The sequence below is a fragment of the Podarcis muralis genome, chromosome 7, assembly GCF_964188315.1.
Source record: "Podarcis muralis chromosome 7, rPodMur119.hap1.1, whole genome shotgun sequence".
Classification (NCBI taxonomy): domain Eukaryota; kingdom Metazoa; phylum Chordata; class Lepidosauria; order Squamata; family Lacertidae; genus Podarcis; species Podarcis muralis.
Window position 1 is genome coordinate 40,600,542 of NC_135661.1, and position 20,354 is coordinate 40,620,895.

Consider the following 20,354-nt stretch of genomic DNA (forward strand, 5'->3'; position numbering starts at 1 on the left):
AGGCCATAGTAGTATTTCTCTGACTAGTCCCAGTATAGTGTACTCAAATTGACAGCAGCTGTCCAGGATCTCTGGCAGAGTATGGCCTTCTCCATCGCATGATGGAGATGGTGAGAATTGAACCCAGGACATTCTGTGGGCAAAACACATTCAGCTATGCTCCCAACTCTAAAGACAAATGCATGAACAAGCCCATGAATATGGATGTATAAATCTCTCAGTTTCGGTTTCTCTCAGTTTCTGATATTTTTTTCAGTCTTGAGATCAGTTCACTGCATTGATGTATCACTTTATGATTTTTTTTAAAAGCCCTCATTCGGGACAGATAATAGAAAGGACTTCTTCATGTAGTGCAGCTATGGAACTCATGCCCACAGGAGGCAGTGATGATCACCAACTTTGATGGCTTAAAAGAAGATTGGATAAATTCATAAAGGATATTCCCAGCAGCTACTAGACACAATGGCTACACTCTGTTTCCATGGTCAGGGGCAGCAATGCTTCTGAATATCAGTTACTGGAAACCCTAGGAGGGGAACGAGCTCTTCTGCTTGAATCCCACTTGGTGGGTTTCCCAGAGGCCCCTGGTTGGCCGCTGCGTGAACATGAGCTTACTTCTATGCCATTTTTCCACAGTGGTGCTCAAAGTGGCTCGCAACATATCAAATGAGCAATAACAAATGTAATGTTTTTTTAAAAGGAAGATTAGAAATAATCACAAGATCAGTAAATACAGAAAATAAACACATACAAAAAGAATGCAAATAAGCTAACACTAACGCAGGTGGCGTGTGGGTTAAACCACAGAGCCTAGGACTTGCCGATCAGAAGGTTGGCGGTTCAAATCCCCACGACGGGGTGAGCTCCTGTTGCTCGGTCCCTGCTCCTGCCAACCTAGCAGTTCGAAAGCACGTCAAAGTGCAAGTAAATAAATAGGTACCACTCCGGCGGGAAGGTAAACAGCATTTTCGTGTGCTGCTCTGGTTCGCCAGAAGCGGCTTAGTCATGCTGGCCACATGACCCGGAAGCTGTCTGCGGACAAACACCGGCTCCCTCAGCCAATAAAGCGACCCAGAGTCGGTCACGACTGGACCTAAGGTCAGGGGTCCCTTTACCTTTAACCTAATGTAACAAAACAGGCAGAGGCAGATTTAGGGCAGCACGACCCATTCTGCCGCACTGGGTGTCGAGTCTAGGGGGCGCTGCAGTGCATCACAACGATGACACAGAGAACTGAGCAGAATGGTAGGTGAGAGGTTGGGTTGCCAAATTTTGGCCTCGCATAGGTTGTTGCTGAAATTTGAAAGACAAAAGTCCTCCCCTAAAACAGGAGACCTCCTTGTGAAGAGGCAGTCTATCTTTGAGATAGCAGTCTGAGCAACGATGGAAAAAAGGGTGCTGGAAAAGGTGGGTCTTTGATCTGATCCAGCGGGGCTCTTCCTTTGTTCTTGCGATTTCGTCTAGCTTCTCTTCAGTTTGTTGTCTTAAAACCTTTATCCTGACTTTCTGCCAGAGAGACCCCCAAAATGTTTTTTTCCTTTTACTTTCTTTTTGTTCTTTTTAAAGATAACAAAAGAAGCAGCCGAAAGCATTGCATTTCTTTCATGCATACATCTGTGACAATTTGTTGAGTGGGCACCAAAGGGAGAGAGAGAGAGAGAGAGAGAGAGAGAGAGAGAGAGAGAGAGAGAGAGAGAAACTTCTGCACTCAGAGGGCTCTTGCATGGTCTGCCAAGTTCATCTTATGAACTCTGCGTGCTGAGCCAAAGTCTTATGCATTGTGTCATCAAGGGATCACATTTACAAATAAGATTAAGAAGTGATATAAAATCACTCTAAATGGAGATAACTCACTTGCTGGCACAGTGCTAAAGGCTGAATTGATCTCCTGGCATCATTGCACATTTTACCATCTGCCAATAACACCCGGCAATTAGTCAGAATTCTGGTACACAATGTTTTTACCCAAGCGTCCTAATGAAATCAACATCCCCTCTCACGAAGGCAGCTTAACCCCTTGTGAGCATATTTAATATTAAAAGAACTGTCTCCCTCCTCCTTCCCTCCTTGGCTTGTAGCAGTGAAATACAAAGTGGAAAAAGTGGGCCTGATCCTGGAAATCCCTTGGCATGTAAAATATACAGAACTCCGCTGGGGTATGTCTGCCAACTAACAAGCAAGAGTCTTGCATTCCTTTGCTAAGAGAAAAACCCGGACAAACCTCCCATTCACACCCTGAGATTCTAACTGCAACAGAAGAAGTCCAGGGCTTCTTGCGTGGTTGATTACTGCCTTTTGAGAAAATCTGTGGAAATAAGCCTAATTAGCTTTTAATTATGGCTCTAATTTGGAAACCTTTTTTGTGTCAGCAGGCTTATACTTATACTTTTAAATTCACCAGTAGACCCTAAGAAGTTCCAGCAGATGGGAGGCATAATCTTCCTGTTCTTCTCTTTCTGCTTCAACACATATGGTACATCTTATAGCATTCTTTGCTTCCTCACTGAAAACCACAGTTCAGATTTTGGAATCTGAATGGTTCAGGATTTCTTTTTTTAATGGATGATTTCAAATTTTGAAAATGTTTAGTGGACTACAAATTGAATATGTGAGGCTACAGAAGTTGAATTCTCCCACCATCTCCCTTTTATTTCTTCCTTTCTACTTGGTCCTGGGGGGGGGGGGGTTGGCTTTCTGGTAGCCACAGTGCCACCTGCTGTCTGGGCCATCACTCAACATCCCTGAAATGGCCATAGGATTTAACATTTATTTATTTATTGTATTATAGCACATCCCTCATCAGAGTAGCTATCAAGCATGTTGCAATATGGAAATTACAAAGCCCCAATCACAGAAAAACAAAAAGCATATCTTTGAAAAAGTTTGCATCAGTGTGTGTTTAATCCAAATGAAACTACATTCAAGATATACAATTAAAGTACAATGATACTACTTTAAACAGCCACAGCTTCCCCAAAATAATTCTGGGAGCTGTAGTTCATTAAACCCTTACAGTTGCTAAGAGACCCTGTTCACCTCCCAGAGCTACAATTCCCAGAGTGGTTAAACAATCAATCCCTCTTCATAGGGAATTCTGGGAACTGTAGCTCTGCGAGGGAAATAGGAGTCTCCTAACAACTCTCTTGGGACACGGGTGGCGCTGTGGGTTAAACCACAGAGCCTAGGACTTGCTGATCAGAAGGTCAGCGGTTCGAATCCCTGTGACGGGGTGAGCTCCCATTGCTCGGTCCCTGCTCCTGCCAACCTAGCAGCTCGAAAGCACGTCAAAGTGCAAGTAGATAAATATGTACCGCTCTGGCGGGAAGGTAAATGGCGTTTCCGTGTGCTGCTCTGGTTCTCCAGAAGCAGCTTAGTCATGCTGGCCACATGACCTGGAAGCTGTACACCGGCTCCCTCGGCCAATAAAGCGAGATGAGTGCTGCAACCCCAGAGTCGGCCACAACTGGACCTAATGGTCAGGGGTCCCTTTACCTTTAACAACTCTCAGCACCCTGAACAAACTACAGCTCCCATAATTATTTTGAGGAAGCCATGACTGTTTAAATGGCATTGTAATGCTTTCAATGCATGGTGTGAATATGGCCTGGAGCAGGTGGCTCAGCATAAAAAGGGCAGTAGGAAGAGAAAAAACTGAAACCTTTCCTCTCTGGTTCTTTTGCAGCTCACAACACCTTACTGAGTTTTAACAATACAAGGAGTCTGTTTAAGACAAAGGGTTGAAAGAAAATGTATACCAAATAGAATCAGCACCCCAGAAGGACAGCTGTCAAACAGGCCAGAGAGCTGCCAATCAGTCCACTGCAGGGAGTGGCGCAAACATTCACACTGCAGTTTGCCGGTTTGCTTGCAAAATCCAACCTTCAGCCAACCCATATTCTTCTTTGACCTCTGACTTCAAGGCGGTAAAATTTGCCTGTGAATAATGAAGTGGGAAGGCAAAGAGTGGGGCAGAGCAGATACCAAATGGTGAGATGGAAAAATGGGGAAAGAGTTGGCCTCACTCTCTTGAGTTTCCCCCAAACCAGGGTCTAACTATTTAGGCAGGGTCATATGTTGTGGGTGGGGGGCGGGGGGAGCATCACTCAGTGATTCTATCATGAATCTTCCTTTACAAGGATCAGGCAGAAGGTGATGTGGAAGAGCCTTGCTTGAGACTTGGAGAGCTATTGCCAGCCAGCAGACAATACTGAATTGGATGGGTGAGATCCAGCCTGGTATAAGGCACCTTCCTAGCCTCTTCCACTTGCTTTCCTTATAATGAAGAGCGATATCCAGTTAGGCCGGTTTGTGGGGTGGTGAACCTCAGGCCTGGAGATCACATGTGACCCTCTATCTGACCCTTGCACTCTCCCCAGATCACCTTTGGGCAACCAAGCTCTGCTGGGATCCACTGTATAAAGGAACCTTTATTAAGCTTGAGATCTACATTCCCCTGCAGGCAAGCTTTTAGGGACCAGAGGCTTGTGATTGGCTGGGCCAGAGGCAATAAGTGAATCAAACAGTGGATGTGACCCTTGCCTTTTGCACCACAGGCAACTTTTCAGCCACACACACACACACACACACACACCTCCAACATCCATCCAGGCGAACAAGAGGCATCATCACAATTCAACCACATATTCCAGCCCGGCACAAGCCCTCAAAAGGAGTGTGGAACAGGGCTGGTGAAGGGTGTGGCTTGGGGCATGGGGTGTGGCCTAGAGCTAAACCTGAGGGCCAGATAGAGAGGTTGGAGGGCCACATTCAGTCCTGGGTCCAGAGGTTTTGCACCTGTGCCCTCTGTGATAGCCATCAGAAGAGGGCAAGAAAAGAGTGTGCAAATCTATCCAAAGCATCAGTCCCATCCTCCCCCCCCCCCGCCCCCGGGCACCAATACTCTTTTGCCACTGTAAAGCCTTCCCCCCAACTCTCAGTAACTGGTTTGTATCTAGCAATCACAGGTTCTCTCCGGCAATTATGCCCCAACCTCATTACATTTGCTCCACTTCAGTACAGCACATAAACATCTTGCAAATTAGCAATCAGCATGAAGCCAGTTTGGGAGTGATAATCTGATCCAGCGCAGGCCCAGATGGACATGCATCCAAGAAAACAAACATACCTGTGGACCATCACACGTGAATTTCTTCCATACTTGTTCTTTCATAGGTTGAGTGACTCAAATAACCCTAGGGGGGCCTGGGAGTTCAGCGCCTTTGGAATAGGAAGGCTTCAAGTGGGAGATACTTTTGTAAAAATGAGATACCCCCTTCTGGAAAACAAATGTAAACACAGCAAGATTGCATTTCAGGATCATTTGGAGCAGAAAAGTGATAGGGAAAGGTTAGAAAGAAAGAAGAAAAGTTGGGAAGAATGTAAGACTGCATGAAAATGTATACAGATCCCTTTTGGGGGGGGTTCTTTCTAACCTGTTTTTGAAATGTCAAAGTTAATAAGCTAACTTCATTGACTTGACATTGTGTGTGTGTGTGTGTGTGTGTGTGTGTGTGTGTGTGTGTGTGTGAAAATTACTAGATACCACAACATAATACCTACTCTACAAAACAGCTGTGTGAAATGCACACACTCTCTGCATTAAACAGTTCACCTGGACTAGCTGGCCATTATTCAGGCTGCATTTGGCGTGGCCACCTATCACCAGCCATGGGAACTGTAGAGTGTGATGACACCTTACATTTTATGTATATAGGAAGATATGTGGATGATACCTCAGTGAAAGAAAACACCACCTTAATTTGGCTTGTATGTAGAAAAGTGCACAAACGTCAAACACATACACCTTCTTTGGTTCTTGCAAGTGGATGCAATATTGATGAGCCACATAAAAAGCACCCCACTGGATCTGACTCAAGGCCTATCTAATCCAGCAGCCTGCTCCTCACTGTGGTCAGTCAGATACCTCTGGGAAGCATGCAAGCAGCCCTCTCCTGCTGTTGCTGTCCAGAAGCTGGTAACCCAGAGATATACTGCCTCTGAACCTGGAGGTTCGATCTGAGCTATTGTAGGCTAATTGCCTTTGGCAGACTCCTCTGTGAATTTGTGTCATCCCATTTTTAAAGCCACCTAAGCCATCATGCTTGGGGGCAGTGACCTCGTCTGTTCAGAATACGTTGTGTAAGAATGCCTGGTATCTGTACAGTGCTTGATTTTTTTTCATCACTTCCTAAGTTGACAGCTAATAATAATAGGTACCTCCATTAGTCTGTCTTGATTGTACTGTCAATCTATTCCATTCGGTGCTTTAAGTTCTAGCCTTGTGCAACAGGGGGCGAGAAAGTCCCTCCCTCCCTCCCTTTCCCCTTCTGCTCTCTGCATCATAATTGCATTATAATAACACTAATAACAATGTCTTCCATTGAGAGCCCGAACAATGGGGGAGGTATACATTGGGGCAATGGTTTCTCCCACCCTAAAAAAAAAGCTGGGGCTTCTGCTTCCAAGAGTACAAAAACACTAATATTGGAATATGTACAGTTTAGGACCTGTCTAGGCCAATGCAACGTCCCATGACGCTGATATTTGTCTGCTTGGCACTTCTATCGTCATCTGCCATTCTCTGGGTGGTCCCACGCCCTCCCCACTTAGTCCTACGAGGCCCTTGACTTCCACTCAGAGGTCTAGCCCAAGGAAGTGATACCACCATGCAAAGGTGATAAATTCTAAATATTTTTTTTTAAAAAATAGACAAAGCATCTCTTGGTCAAGCACATTCCATCTTTGGAGAGCGATATCCTCATTGCAACACTGCATTTGGTTTCCTACATTTCCATTAGCATGAACTATCTTTTTTTAAAAAAGAAAAAAGTGTACACTGCAACCTCCAAGGCTTCAAGTCCAAATGCTGCATTCTGCAGAGTTTTCTAGATGTAAATCATCCTTGGCAGATGTTTATCCAACATTCTCCACCAACCCCCTCCGTCCCCACATTTTTTAAAAAAGATCTCTATGGAGGGAAATCCCACAGCTTCCCAAAGCAACTAGTTCCAGGTCCCTAATAACTACATTTCAACCCTAATAACTATGTCTAGATTTAAAGTAGACAGATTCTTGGAAAATAGGACCATCCACAAGCATTAGTGCGAGACAGGCTCATGTAATCATGGGGGGGTTAATAAGCACCCTGTTTTCTGCTCCACCTGGACTCACTGGCAACCAGTTTCAAAGAATGGAAGGGAACTGGGAGGAAAGGGCACACACCAATGCACAGTGTGCAAGAAAATGCCTCATTGCAGTCTCCCAGAAGCAAAACATAGCAGTAGCTTGTTATGATTGAGCTAGTGACATCTAGTCTACCAACACACTCCACCACTGATCTTAAACACAGGGAGACTTGAGCATGAAACTGCTGAATTACAATTCATCGGGAAGTTTAACTTGGCTCATGTGGGCCTGAATAGAGACAAGAGGGTTTTTTTTCAGGTTACAGGTATGTCTGACAAATCAAATCAATTAGTCAGTCAATCATCCATGCCTTTAACTGCCTGAGTGGGAAATGGATGCATCTTATCTCTAAAGCACTTGAACACTAAGGCACAATGCACTGTGCAACCTGCTGAAGAATATTTTAGAAAATTTTGGTACATCTTTAACTCCAAGAATGAACATGCTTCATATTTTAAAATCAGTAGAGAGCAGACTACCACAGAATGAATGAATACAGCTGAAATAAAACTGCCTTCCCTGCTCATCTAAAAGTGAGCTGCAGCAGAGCTAGTCTCATGTGGTGAAAGGTAATTATTGAGTTATTCTAGTCCCTGATTTTTAGGGATTACACACTGCTCCCACCATTAGTAGGGTCCCAGTCTTGAAGGCATAGGGGACACGACTTTGCTGACACTAATCAGAACTGGATCTGGCCAATGCCAAGGTGGAAGACTACCTGAGAACTACATGGACACTATCTTGAGTTCCATGATGGAAGAAAAGTAGAATATAAATGTAAGAAAATAAATATTTGACACATTGATTCCTAGAGATCTGCCATTATGACTGCTATTAGTCATGATGGCTCTGTACTATCTCCAGGTTAAGAGGCAATATTTCTTTCTGAAGATGCAGTGCTAGAGAACAATAATGGGACAGGCAATTTAACTCATGTAACCTGCTTGTTTGTTTTCCAGTGGCATTTGGCTGGACACAGTCAGAAACAAGATGGTGGACTAGATAGGCCTTTGGTCTGATTCACCAGGGCTCTTCTTATGTTCTTACTATTCATTGAACTCAGGGATGTCACTTCCAAGTAAACATACACAGGATCAGGCTGCATACCACTTCTGCTGAAGTCAGCAGAACTAAAAATGCTTAGCTTTGCCCAGTGGAGACTGGTGCAGTGTCCCGCCAAGCAAATTCTATTTTCAACTACACCTACCTGTCTTCTTACTTCCTCCTCCTTAGCCTCAGTGTTGCTTTTGTAGAACTCAGCAGAATTAGGTGACTGCTCTTGCCTCCTTGCCTTCCACCTGAGCAGATCCAACCAAAATCCAACAGAAACCAGCCTTCAGTGGCTTTAACTGAATTATGCCCTACAAGTTTTAAGGTCAGCCTTTCTTTCAATCTCAGTTAAAATCTTGCAAAAAAAAAGGCCTTTGGGTATATTTGGCTGAGTTGTATGTGCTCGGTATATGCCCGTTTTTCATCGCAAGAATGTAGCCAATCCAGTTTCAGAACTACAGTTCCCTCTGCCTAACCTGCCAGCTTTAAATGCAAATCTTCTCCTCCCCACCTCCTGCCATTAATGAAAGGAAGCTAAGCTATTCCCCGTCTGCTTTATACAAATCTATTGTGGCATTTTCTGGAATCCAGCTTGTGTGTTAGAAATGCGTCTGCTATTATTGTGACTTCCTCCTGCTTATGGGCAATACTTGGTGATCTTTCAGTTGTGGTATGCAAAGCCAAACACAAACCAGTATTTTCCACCATGGTTGTAATTTTGGCCTGTAATTTTATCACTCAAATCTAAATCCACTTCAGAAACACCATAAACTAATTGTCACTGTATAAACTTAAACTTTGCAAGCGGTTTCGAAGAGTGATTTAATAAAAGGAAAATAAAAAACAAATGTTACCCACATCTTTTTTTGGCAGAACAAAAATGGTCAAATATTTCTTACCGTTCCCTTCTTCATTTGATTGCAGATACACACTCAAGTATTTTAAATGCTGAAGAAAAAAAACACCAGCAGGTTTTATTTATTTTGGATGATGGGGTTAGCTTATTCAACATTTAGCAGCCATATGTCAATTGCCTTTTCCTTTCCATTTCTTTTCCTTTCTCAGCTGACAGTAAATAGCAACGTGTCAGATCAAATTTGCATGTCACAAGCGTACCTATTTCCTAATGCCTGAAGAATATTTATCGCTCTGTGTTAACAATATGGATTCTTGTTTTCATTACTCAGCTCTGTTCACAGCTTGCAAAGCCAAACCCTTCAAAGCCCACTCAGAGTTTACGTTAGACAATAATCTGAATGACTACTGGTTAGCCTGCTTCGCTTCATTCATATTAAGAAACAATATACAGAGGATATAGAGCGATTAGCTCTGTTTATGCTGACGAAAAGGGGCTTGAATAGGCAGTAAACAGGCTAGCTGGGCATGGGCTTCCACTGGCTTCTGGTAATTCACTTATGAATGAAAATCTTTTTGCAAAACCTCCAAGCATTGGCAAATCTGGGAATGTCAAACAATGGCAATTCTTACAAGCAGCCCTGTGCAGTCATAAACAGAAAAGCATTAGCAAGTCTTTCCTTGTGGTGGCTCTTATATCAGTGCATGAAAACTTTTCAAAATGCATAAATGTATACAGATACAACCTCTTCTGTGCATGAACATCAGAATAGCACACCTGCTTTGCAATGCCAACCCCTCAAAGCACTGACTGGCTCATTGCTCAGTTTAAGAGTGGAAGCCCCCCAAAATAGCTCAGTGAGAAGTGGTGTGCTCAGTGGCTCTGAATGCTGAGTGTGGTGGGGAATGGCAATGGAGTGGCAAGAATCCTGAACAGGGATTATTTCACACTGCAACACTTTTGTTACAGGTCCACTAGAAATTGGGAGGGGGGTATCGGGTTTCATTCAAATTTAAATGAGAACCTACCAAATCTGGCTTTTGCTATTACAATGCACAAACGGGCATCTTTCAAAATACACACTCTTCCAAATTTTGCAGTGCAGTTCTCCAGCCAAGTAATGTGTATAGAAATGCATATACTGAAGTGAAGGGTGCATAAAAATGCACATGAATGTGAAAAAAACCAACAAAAAAGGTATAATATTAGATAATATTAGGGGAAACCACAATGCAAAAAAAATTGTGTATCTTAGGCAAAATTTCATACAAGCATGTATATGTTAGGATAAATTTGCACAAAAAGGCTGATGAATTTACATGATAATTTTTTCCCCTTAATGGCAAACTGATGCAGAAATGTGGAGAACTGAAAACCAGAAAATACAAAAGACCATGCAAAACTGAAATGGACAGATTCACCTTTCCCTGATGTCCACATTATGCTTTTTTAAATGGTTTAATTTTGTTCATTTCCTTTGGGGAATTTTGTCAGTATCGGTGATGTGTAAATGGCTGCCCTAACCTACCTTGCTGACCACAGGAGTGGTGGAAGACCCTGCCCCATCTTCACTAGCATGCAAGTCATTTTCAGCTCTTAGTCTGGTTGGCTTCTGTGCATAGAAAGAAGGGGATCACTCTATTGTCCTTTGTCTCATGCAGCAAAATACCTTGGGCTGCCCCTGCTCTTTCCTTTTTTTCTATGTAACCATTTGGCCCCTCAAATGGGCCTATGGTCTGATCTCCTTTCATGGCCAGGTGCTTTTAATAAGGGGGCTGCCAGCTCCGATGGGTATTGTGTGGCAAATAGTCCCTGGAATGAAAGGAAGAAAGCACGGAGAGGCGGGGAGGGGAGAGAGCGCCAATGAAATTGAACAGATAATTTTGCAATGCAATTTTCCATCCTCGCTAATAACGGGACCGGGCGTCACGCTAGATGGATGGAATTGCAGCCTCAGGAAAGCCTCTCCTGTTTTAACTGCAGCCCTTACTCGACTCATTTCTGCCACCCCACAAGTATTTCTCAGAGAGAGAGAGAGAGAGAGAGAGAGAGAGAGGAGTTTGGAATGCTTCCCACAAAGGGAATGAAACCGGGCAGAAGGTGCAGTGTTTAAACAAGGATCCTTTTCCTTAACCACGAGAGGGAGAGAATTGTAGTTTTTATGTGGAAAACTTTAACACAGAAGCAATCAGTCTTTAAACCCTCACCCCACCCCCCATTTCCATTCCCATCAGCGCTTATCTGAAACTGCTGACTGCCACACAAATTTACTACATCTGTTTGTTCCCTGATCCGAAGGGATCACTATGTTTCTTAACATTTAAAAGAAGAAGAAAGGGGGAGCTCTAAAGCCCATTACTAATCTGCAGCATGTAATCTGATGCCTATATTTTCCTGGGCCAGGAGATCTGCAATTTTAAAGACAAGATTCAACGTTATCTGGTTTGTTTAATCTGGCAATGCTGGCTCCACCAAAAATGTTATCTGCAAAGAAAATAATGCAATGAATGTTCGGACTGGCTGGGTCCCCACGGAGGGTTGTTCTCATTGCTTTAGAAAGCTGCCTGTCCTGTCTCTTTAAAAAAAAGGACTCCTACCGAGCTAAATGCAATAGTGTTTAGGAAGCTAAACAAGAAAATTAAAAAGTTTGTATTCTCAGTTTGTATTACTTGCACCTCTTGTGTCCAGCAGGGACACCTATTTAATTTGTTGCAAATTTACATTCAGATTATAAAAAGAGTCTCTAAATAAAATTTAAAAATCCGTAAGATTTCAAGTTAGGTTGCAAAATATACGTTTCAGTGAGAATGTTACTTTTTGGCTGCATGCTTTCCAAATGGGTTGCATCCTTATGCAAATGCAGAAATTCTTTTCTGTCTTCCTTGTCCTTTCTCTTAGGACAGGGGTTCCCAAAATGTGGTCCATGGACAACCGATGACCTCCATGTTTCGTTCAGGTGGTCCCCCTGAAGAACGCCTGCAACACTTAGAATTTGCATTCTAGAGATTTTTATGGAATTCAAATTGTGATACGGTCAAATACAATATAGGATATAAAAGATGAAATGGAAATATAATTTAAAATATACAGCAACTATCGCAGCACATTACAGTTGCTACAATAGGCAGGGGGGAAATTGTAAAGACCCTCAGCAATTTTTAAGTCGTCCATGAGGGGAAATGTTTGGGAACCCCAGTGTTAGAATAAAACACTTTGGGGGGTGAGAGGTAATGCTATTGCGGGGTCTCATAAATTTGACATAGCTTGGAGCCTCAGCACATCTTAATCTGACCCCGAGCTCACATTTGTCAACTGGTCCTCACAATTGAGTAAAGATGCAGCGATTGTACATTAAAATGTTGTCCCAGTTGAATCAATCAGTGAGACCAAATACAAGCAAAGCATCAGGAAATGGGGTTCTCTAAGGATCTATAGGATATGCAAATTATGCCAAGGTTCTCTTTCTGCATGCATTATTTATTTAATAAAATTTATACATTGCTTGATTGCAAAAAATGAACAAACCCTAAAAGAATAAAACAATAAAATTATCACACAGCACGCTGCTAAAATTTGAAAGCCTGAAGTCCGCCAATGCTTATTTCAAATATATATCCACGCTACCGAAGGATCCTGAATTTTTTAATTTTTGAAGCTGTTTTAGCACATAACTATATTAGCAAATATTACATGTTCTCAAATGGGATGAGGAAGTAAATATTAGTGAAGGCCTTTTGCTCCAGCAGTGATTAAGTATTAAAAGAAGCCACTCTTTCCCTTCAGGGTGCTTGGAAGGACACCTTAGTTGTCGAAGTGTATATGTAATATGTAAATTCACATTGATGGGTAAGTCCGATAAAAGCCAGACTGTGGATCAACTAAAATATTCTTTAACTGGTTCCCAACCACATTATTTACATTGCTTAAAGCACTCTCTCTCTCTCATATTCTAGAACTGGACAAGAAAGAATGTGCACTTGGTCTTAATGGTGGTGATGAAGCATGAAAATCCAATGAGACCCAACTTGTGCTCATGGCTTTGATCCAAAACGCTGGAAACTGAAGCCTTATGCCAGCTTTGTATGTATTTCATGCATTTTCCCTACTTTGTTTATCAACAGGAGGGTAACTTAAAAAAAGAAAGGAAAAAACTATTCCCACTAGCCCTCCCTTTGGCAACGATCCAAAGCTGCACCCTCCACCCACCATATTGTATGCTCAAAATATCATGATAAACAGCTGCAATTGGTTTCCAAATCCATTTGTTCCAGGGTACAGATGAAAATGTTTGATAGCTGAGCAGCAGTTCACAAGCTTTGCATCCTCTCTGTTCCCAGAATTTGTATTTTGTTTCTCTATTGTCCAAAACTAAAGAGGGTTCTTAGAAGATGTCGTCGTTAGCAGAGGTATCATCATTTCCAATGGTCTACATCAAGGAGAGTCAACATGGTTCCATCTAGATATTGTTGGACTCCAACTCCCATCAGCCCCATCCAACATGGGCAATGGGTAGGCATCATGGGAGTTGTAGTCCATCAACCTCAGGGGGGCACCACACTGGCTACCCCCAGTCTACATGCACACGATTTTCTTGTCCTGTTTCCCCCCACTGACCAACGAAATAAAAACAAACAAAACTACAAACAAAGCCCTTGACTTGAGCACTTCATTCCCCATTCATTTTGGTGGGGCTTGGCAGGAGACATGCTCCCCCCCCCCTTGGCTCTGTGAGGTAGTACCCCTAAGAAATGCATGAGACTGCAGCGTCTCCAGCTGAATACCATCAGCTCTGTGCCTCCTTGCAGCAAGGAAGCGTATACCAGGTGGTCTCTGTCAGGCGTTCTGATTTATGTTCACTTGCTTTCTCTTGGGCTGCTTTTATTTAGTTTGCGGGAGTTTAGCAGCCCAAAGGTCATGGACCCCTCGAGTCGCCAGTGTTTTCTCTGTCAGGATGTAGCAATGCCTTTATAAGGAGAAAGGAATGGGCTGCGGAGAAAGGGGGAGTGTGAGAAGGGAACGCGTAAGCAGATAACACTTGTCTCTGGGAAGTAGGGGGTGACAACTTTGGGATCCAAAAAGGGGTGTAAGCATCTTTTCCCATTCCTCCCTGTACTTGTCACATGCAGCACTGCTTCCATTCCACTGCAACTCGCCTTCCATCAAAAACAATGTTACATGTTTCACTGTTTGCTGTGGCAAAATTATGTAGCTTATGCAATTTACCTAATTAATTCTGTAAATCACACCATTGTTACATTATTCCATCATTTCACTGCAAAGGAAACACAATGAAAATGAGGCAAGGGTGGGGCAAGAGAATCATAATCAATCATGTATCATTTGTGTACAGGACGCAACAACAACCATGAATACTGATCATATGCTCTGGATACATTTTCCCTCTGGACACGGAGCAAAAAAGCAAACACCAGCATTTTCTACTCCTATTTCTGTTTTCATCAAAATTCTCCTACAACCCTGGTTTGAAAGATACCTGGAACCCTCTCCTCTCTTGAAGTCCTGTATTTGAAGGAGTCCTCTGTTGAAGCCCTACCCAGTTCAAGTTAAGGAAAAAGAATTGTCAGAAGGGAGAGCAGGATGGAGCCTTGAGGTTGCCCGTACAAAGTGAGCGCCTGGGCAGCAGACTGATCAGGCACACATCTCACCAAATCACAGTTACTAAGGTGAGATATACCACGTTTCTATTTGAATTATGGTCATTACTCCTACATTTTCATCTAGACATATGCATATACAGGTTTTTAATACAGATTCTATGCTTGGGGTTGTTGTTTTTTGGCATGTGTAAGGGCCATCCTAATTTTGATCTCTCCCCCACCCCTTCATTTTCATTTTATTTTTACATTTTTCCTGCTGCTGCAGTACGGAAGGAGAACTTGGCTTTTCTCCGGGAAAATTGGCCATTGGAAATCTGACAGGAAAGCTAGACTTTCCCAGGAAAATCTCTATTCAAGTTCATAGGAAACAGCAGGGATCTACACACGCCATGGACTTGGCAAGGGTGGCGAAGGTTGGAGGAGAGCTGGAGTCTGCACTGATTTTTCCCAAGTGAAGTTAGTTCACTTGCTATGTACTGGGAATGGGATGGTCCAGAAAATGTTGTTTTACATTTTGTAAGTCATCTTGAGTCCTGATCTGGGGAAAAGGTGGGATAACAACGACGACAACAACACTCAACAAACAGGTTGCCTGGATGTAACCTAATGTTCCGATAGATTATGTGGTTGCTGCACTTTTGTGATGGGTCAAATGTGATTTTTTAAATCAGGTTTTATTGTTACGTGTTGTGTGCTTTTCATTGAGGTGTTTTTGATTTTTTCCTTGTCTATTGGGTGAGCTGCAGATCTGATAGGCTCGAGTAGGAGGCAAAGCTAACCTACCTATCTCAGGAGAAGCGCATCAAAGAGCACCGTGAAAGCAGTCCCTTGCCTTGAGTCCAGCCAGATCTCCTCTGAAATGGGAGCAAATTCTCACCTCACGGTTCTTGAGGCTGTCAGCAGAGAGCAGTTAGCACGAAGTAGGAAATTGCTCTTCTCTGGTCTACAGCTGCTGAAGAAGACATGAAAGAAAAGAAAAAGTCAGAAGGAGCCTGAAGGGGAAATGGCAAGCAGTTCAGAAAAAGATGAGATCTCAAAGCAAAGAGGAGAGCACTTCTCTTGTCCTCATCTTATCACAGGAGAGCCTGTGCCTGCCCACTGGTGAGAAGGACACTTTGACGGGCAGCTTCAGAGGGCTTAAGGGTAGTGCAGGGTCTCAAAGGAATTCAGGGCTTTGGTGGGTAGGGTGTTATTTCTTGTCCCTGCCCAGCTGACTCTTTTGCTCTCAATATCCTGGGAAATTCGTGGAACCTAAGGCTATGTTCTACCTCCACTGTTGGTCGAGGCAGTATGCTTCTGAATGTCAGCTGCTGGAAACCTGGGGGTGCTGAGGATTGAAGCTGAGGCCTTCTGCATTCAGAGCAGATGCTTTGCCACCTTGCTATAAGCCCCCTTGCCCAACCAACCAGGGCTTTTCTTACACTCTCCTGTGTTTCCATGAAGATGTCACCAGATTAGGATGACAGTTTTTCTCATTCTTTGGGCCAAATAAATCAATAATTCCTGGTAGAGGGGGGAGTACTAGCCAATGAAGTTCTACTCAGAGTCGACCCACTGAAATTAATAGGCCTAGCTAACATAGTGCCATTAACTTCAGTGGGTCTACTCTGAGTAGAACTTAGTTGGATATTGAATATTTATTCTGGAAATGTATCCTAGTGGAATAACCTCTGAGAGAATTTTAGATCTCGCAAAGTGAGTTCAGGCACACATATGCACACACATGTACACATGTGTGTCGGGTGCATTTCTTATTACTCTCCAAAGTTGCTAAAGGTCTGATTTCACATTGGCGGCTGTCTCTGCTTAGATTGAGACATTGGTACTATAGGGTCCCAGAAGCCTCTCACATGTTTTCATGCCTGGCAATATCAAGTTAGAGATTCTCTGAAGGTGGCTAAAAAGCCAAGCTTTCCTTTTTTTTACCAATGACCTCAGTAGAATTATTTGTAGCTCAAATGACAGACAAATGCAGCAATTAAGTCTATTTAGTAAAGAGAAGGTGAAAGGTCACCCTACTGGGCAAACTGTCTCCAGTGCTTAACTTGGTCACCAAGTCTGCAAATTTGCAGGAAAAAAGTGGGGGGGGGGGTGTTTGTATAATAACCTGACACTGGCTGGTCAGCAGGTCCATTCTGCCTCAACTAGAAGGTCTCAAAGATAGTACAGCTAAGCCTATTGATGAGCTAAGTTTGGCTGATGCCCTTTTACAGTACAATGTTTTACATGTCCACTCAGAAGTCCCATTGAATTACATGGAGCTTATTCCAAAAAGAGATAGATAAATCTGTCGATTTCAGCTTCTCATTTTCCATTCTCCTCATTTTTACATCAGCATGTGATTTAAAAAAATCAGGAAAATTCACCAACATTTTAGTGCATATTCCTCCTAATACACAGATCTATTGAATGCATCCACATATTTTTGCAAAACAAATTTCCTTCATATAATGCACTTTTGTTTCACCAATATATGCTTTTTATTGCACAATATACCCTAGTATATGCATATTTGTATGTGTTTGGTTGCAACACTCACAAAATGTGGAGAAGTGCAAATTTTGAAGGACGGCTGTGTTTCTGTTTGCATATTGTTTCAGAAAGTAGGAAGGTTCACCATTAAATAAAAACTGAATGGAATTCTCCCTCCCTCTACTCCCAAGGAAGTGTGCATTTAGGATTGTAACCACACTCCATGTTGTGAGTTAAACATCAGGTCAAATTACAAATGGGAACCAGGAAAGCAGAATCTTGAGGAACAGGGCATTTGAAATCCAGGGATTAATGAGGATAAGAACATAAGATCCTCATCAGATGCTTCACTCCACAAGCCCCCCTTCTTCATAGATGAGGTGGGTATTGAGTTGTTGACCAGGAGAAAGGACTTTCCTGTGGTAGCTCCCTTGTTGTGGAATTATCTTCCAGGGGACATTTGCCTTGAATGGATGCTGTGACCTTTTAGACTATTCCCATATAGGGCAGTTTTTCTCCAGGGTTTTGGTGCTTTTATGCTACTGACATTGTCATTATTTCATTGCCTCTCTATTCTATGTGCTGCTACATAAGTATTTTTGTCCTTCGTAATCTTAATCTATTGCTTATAGATAGGAAGTGTCCTCCTATCTATAGGAAGTGTCCTCCTATCTAGGAAGTGTCTATCTAGGAAGTGTCCTCCTATCCATCTAAGTCCTCCAAGGAGGCAGGGAATGTATGTTGAAAATAAAAAGATTATTATCACAATCATTTATTTTATTAATTGGATTATGCATCTTTTCTACATGAGTTTGTGATTATTATTTTTTACAATTTTTAAAATGAAAATTCATGAGCATTTCCATGCAATTATCTGCAGGGCTGTCAAAATGGAAGATGGAGCAAGCTTGTTTTCTGCTGCTCCAAAGGGTAGGATCTGAACCAATGGATTCAAATTATAAGAAAGGAGATTCTGACTAAGCAATAGAAAGGATTTTCTGAAAGGAAGAGCTGTTCCAAAGTAGAATGGACTCCCTCAGAAGGTGCTGGACTCTCCTTCGTTGGAGGTTTTGAAACAGAAGTTGGATGGCCATCAGAGATTCTTTAGCTACAATTTCGGCAGCACAGGGAAGCCACCTGCCTGATGTCAATAGGCAGGGAGTTCCAAAGTTTGGCTGCTGCCACACGGACAAATTGATTGATTACAAATGCAAAACAAGTATTACAGTGCCTGTAACTGTACCAGTTCTGCCATTGGTATACTAGTGAACATGAGATTTTAAAATATTTTATGTTGCAAAAAATGTGCAAATCAGGCAAAATATATGAGTATCAGGAGAAATTTGCACTAAGAGGCTGATGAATTTTCAGGAGGACTTTTTGATTTTAAAAAAATCACAATCTTGTGTAGAAAGGTGAAGTGAGCTGAAGACTGGGGAAAAGAGAACTTGAGAGAAACTGAAATTGACAGATTCACTCATCCCTGCCTTTGCACACTCTGAAACTTACTAAGTAACAACAACCCATGCCACCCTCCTGAAAAGCAAAGAAAACTGTTGGAGAATGGTTTGCCAAAGCTTTCGTAGCAAGTTAGATCAGCATACATTTTCCATGTGTCTGGTTATATGAGCCGCAAAGGTTTGGTTTGGATCAAAAGATGGAGATCAAAAGATAAACCTATTACACAGAGTTCCGCCTCTTTAGCCTACAGTAACTGAAACCAATTAATAATGACTCTCCACCCACCTCAGACTTGATACTCTGCTGGAACTCAAGAGCACATCTGATTTCTTAATCATCTGGATTGCAGTCTCCTTCGGCAATTCAATAAATGAAAAAATGTATGCAGATTAGACAGACAGATGGATTTCTGCAGCCTTTGGAAAAGGGGCTCGGCCCTTAATCAGATCGTTCGGCAGTTAATCAGATCGATCTTCCCATTATCAGGGTTTTTAAAAAATAAATTCAGCATGCCTTTCATAGCAAAGACCAAAACCGCAGATTAGAAGGAGTGGTGATAGCGGAGGGAAGGACAACAGTGCCAGATGCTTCATGAGTTTGGTGGGAAGTTTGTCTTAAATCAAGTTTTAAAGAGATGCACTGATGTCTGGGGAGCTGCCAATTCAGCTCTGTGCAAATATGAGTGACGTTTCCCCCACCCCTCCACTGTAAGCCAAAGATGAGGAAATCCTGCATATTATCAATCTGTCTCTGGTACACTTGGAACCCAGATCTCCCCCCCACACACACTTTTTCTTTTTTAAAAAAAGTTGCGGACCCCATTCCCCTCCCAGAACTACAATTTTCAGAGTAGTTTAAAAGTCAGTTCCTCTTTCCTGAGACCTTCTTGTACCTCTATGGTACCACTTTAAAAGTCATGGCTTCCCCAAAAGAATTATGGGAGCGATGGTTTGTTAAGGGTGCTGAGAGTTCTTAGGAGACCCCTCAAACAGCTACAATTCCCAGAGTGGTTTAATGATCAATTCATCTTTCCTGGGAACTCTGGGAATTGTAGCTCTGTGAGGGGAATAAGGATCTTCTAAGAATTCTCAGCACCCTTAACAGACAACATTTCCCACAATTCTTGGGGGGAAGCCATGACAGTTTGAAGTGGTATCCTAGTGCTTTAAAAGTATGGTGTGGATGTGGTCAGAGAGAGAAAACACTTGATGCTCTGCCTGCTTTTGTCTCTGGCCCCACACATCACTGACTCCAGCCCCTCCCACCACCATTAAACATGTTCCTCACACAGAGAAAAATTGGTCCTCACCTCTGCCCTATATCTTTCCTTCATTAGGGAGATTTTGCTCTCAATATTTGAATCCTCCCCAAGTCTCCTGAATTGGGTAGAGGGGATTTACTCCCCCATTTCACACAGCTAAGAATCATGTTGTGTATTACATGCATTACATTACATGTAAGAATCATGTAATGTTGTGTAAGTGGGGGAAAGTGAGGCAGATTGCAATTAGAGTCAAGGGAGAGACACAGGTTGCATTTAGATGTGGGAATATTGCATTCATTGTCCTATTTCCTAATATTCCTTTCACATTGCAGTACCTGCTGCATTATGGAACTATGGCTTTTCGACTGATCTACCAGCATGTTGTGCTAAATTCCATTCACCCCAGTGGGCGTAGTGTGACACAACAACAAACATCACTGGACAACAT

At 42.7% G+C, this 20,354-nt stretch overlaps 1 long non-coding RNA gene across 1 annotated transcript in view; it reads right to left on the minus strand.

The window, feature by feature from the left end:
* Window positions 1-2,872: 2,872 nt before the first annotated feature.
* The window catches only part of LOC114603095 (uncharacterized), a 55,324-nt gene continuing 37,842 nt past the window's right edge, over window positions 2,873-20,354 (minus strand). The window contains exons 2-5 of the long non-coding RNA XR_013393629.1: window positions 15,493-15,661; window positions 9,135-9,183; window positions 5,126-5,275; window positions 2,873-4,272 (exon numbers count right to left, since the gene is read on the minus strand). This is a non-coding gene — a long non-coding RNA (uncharacterized LOC114603095). The remainder of the gene's footprint in view (window positions 4,273-5,125; window positions 5,276-9,134; window positions 9,184-15,492; window positions 15,662-20,354) is intronic.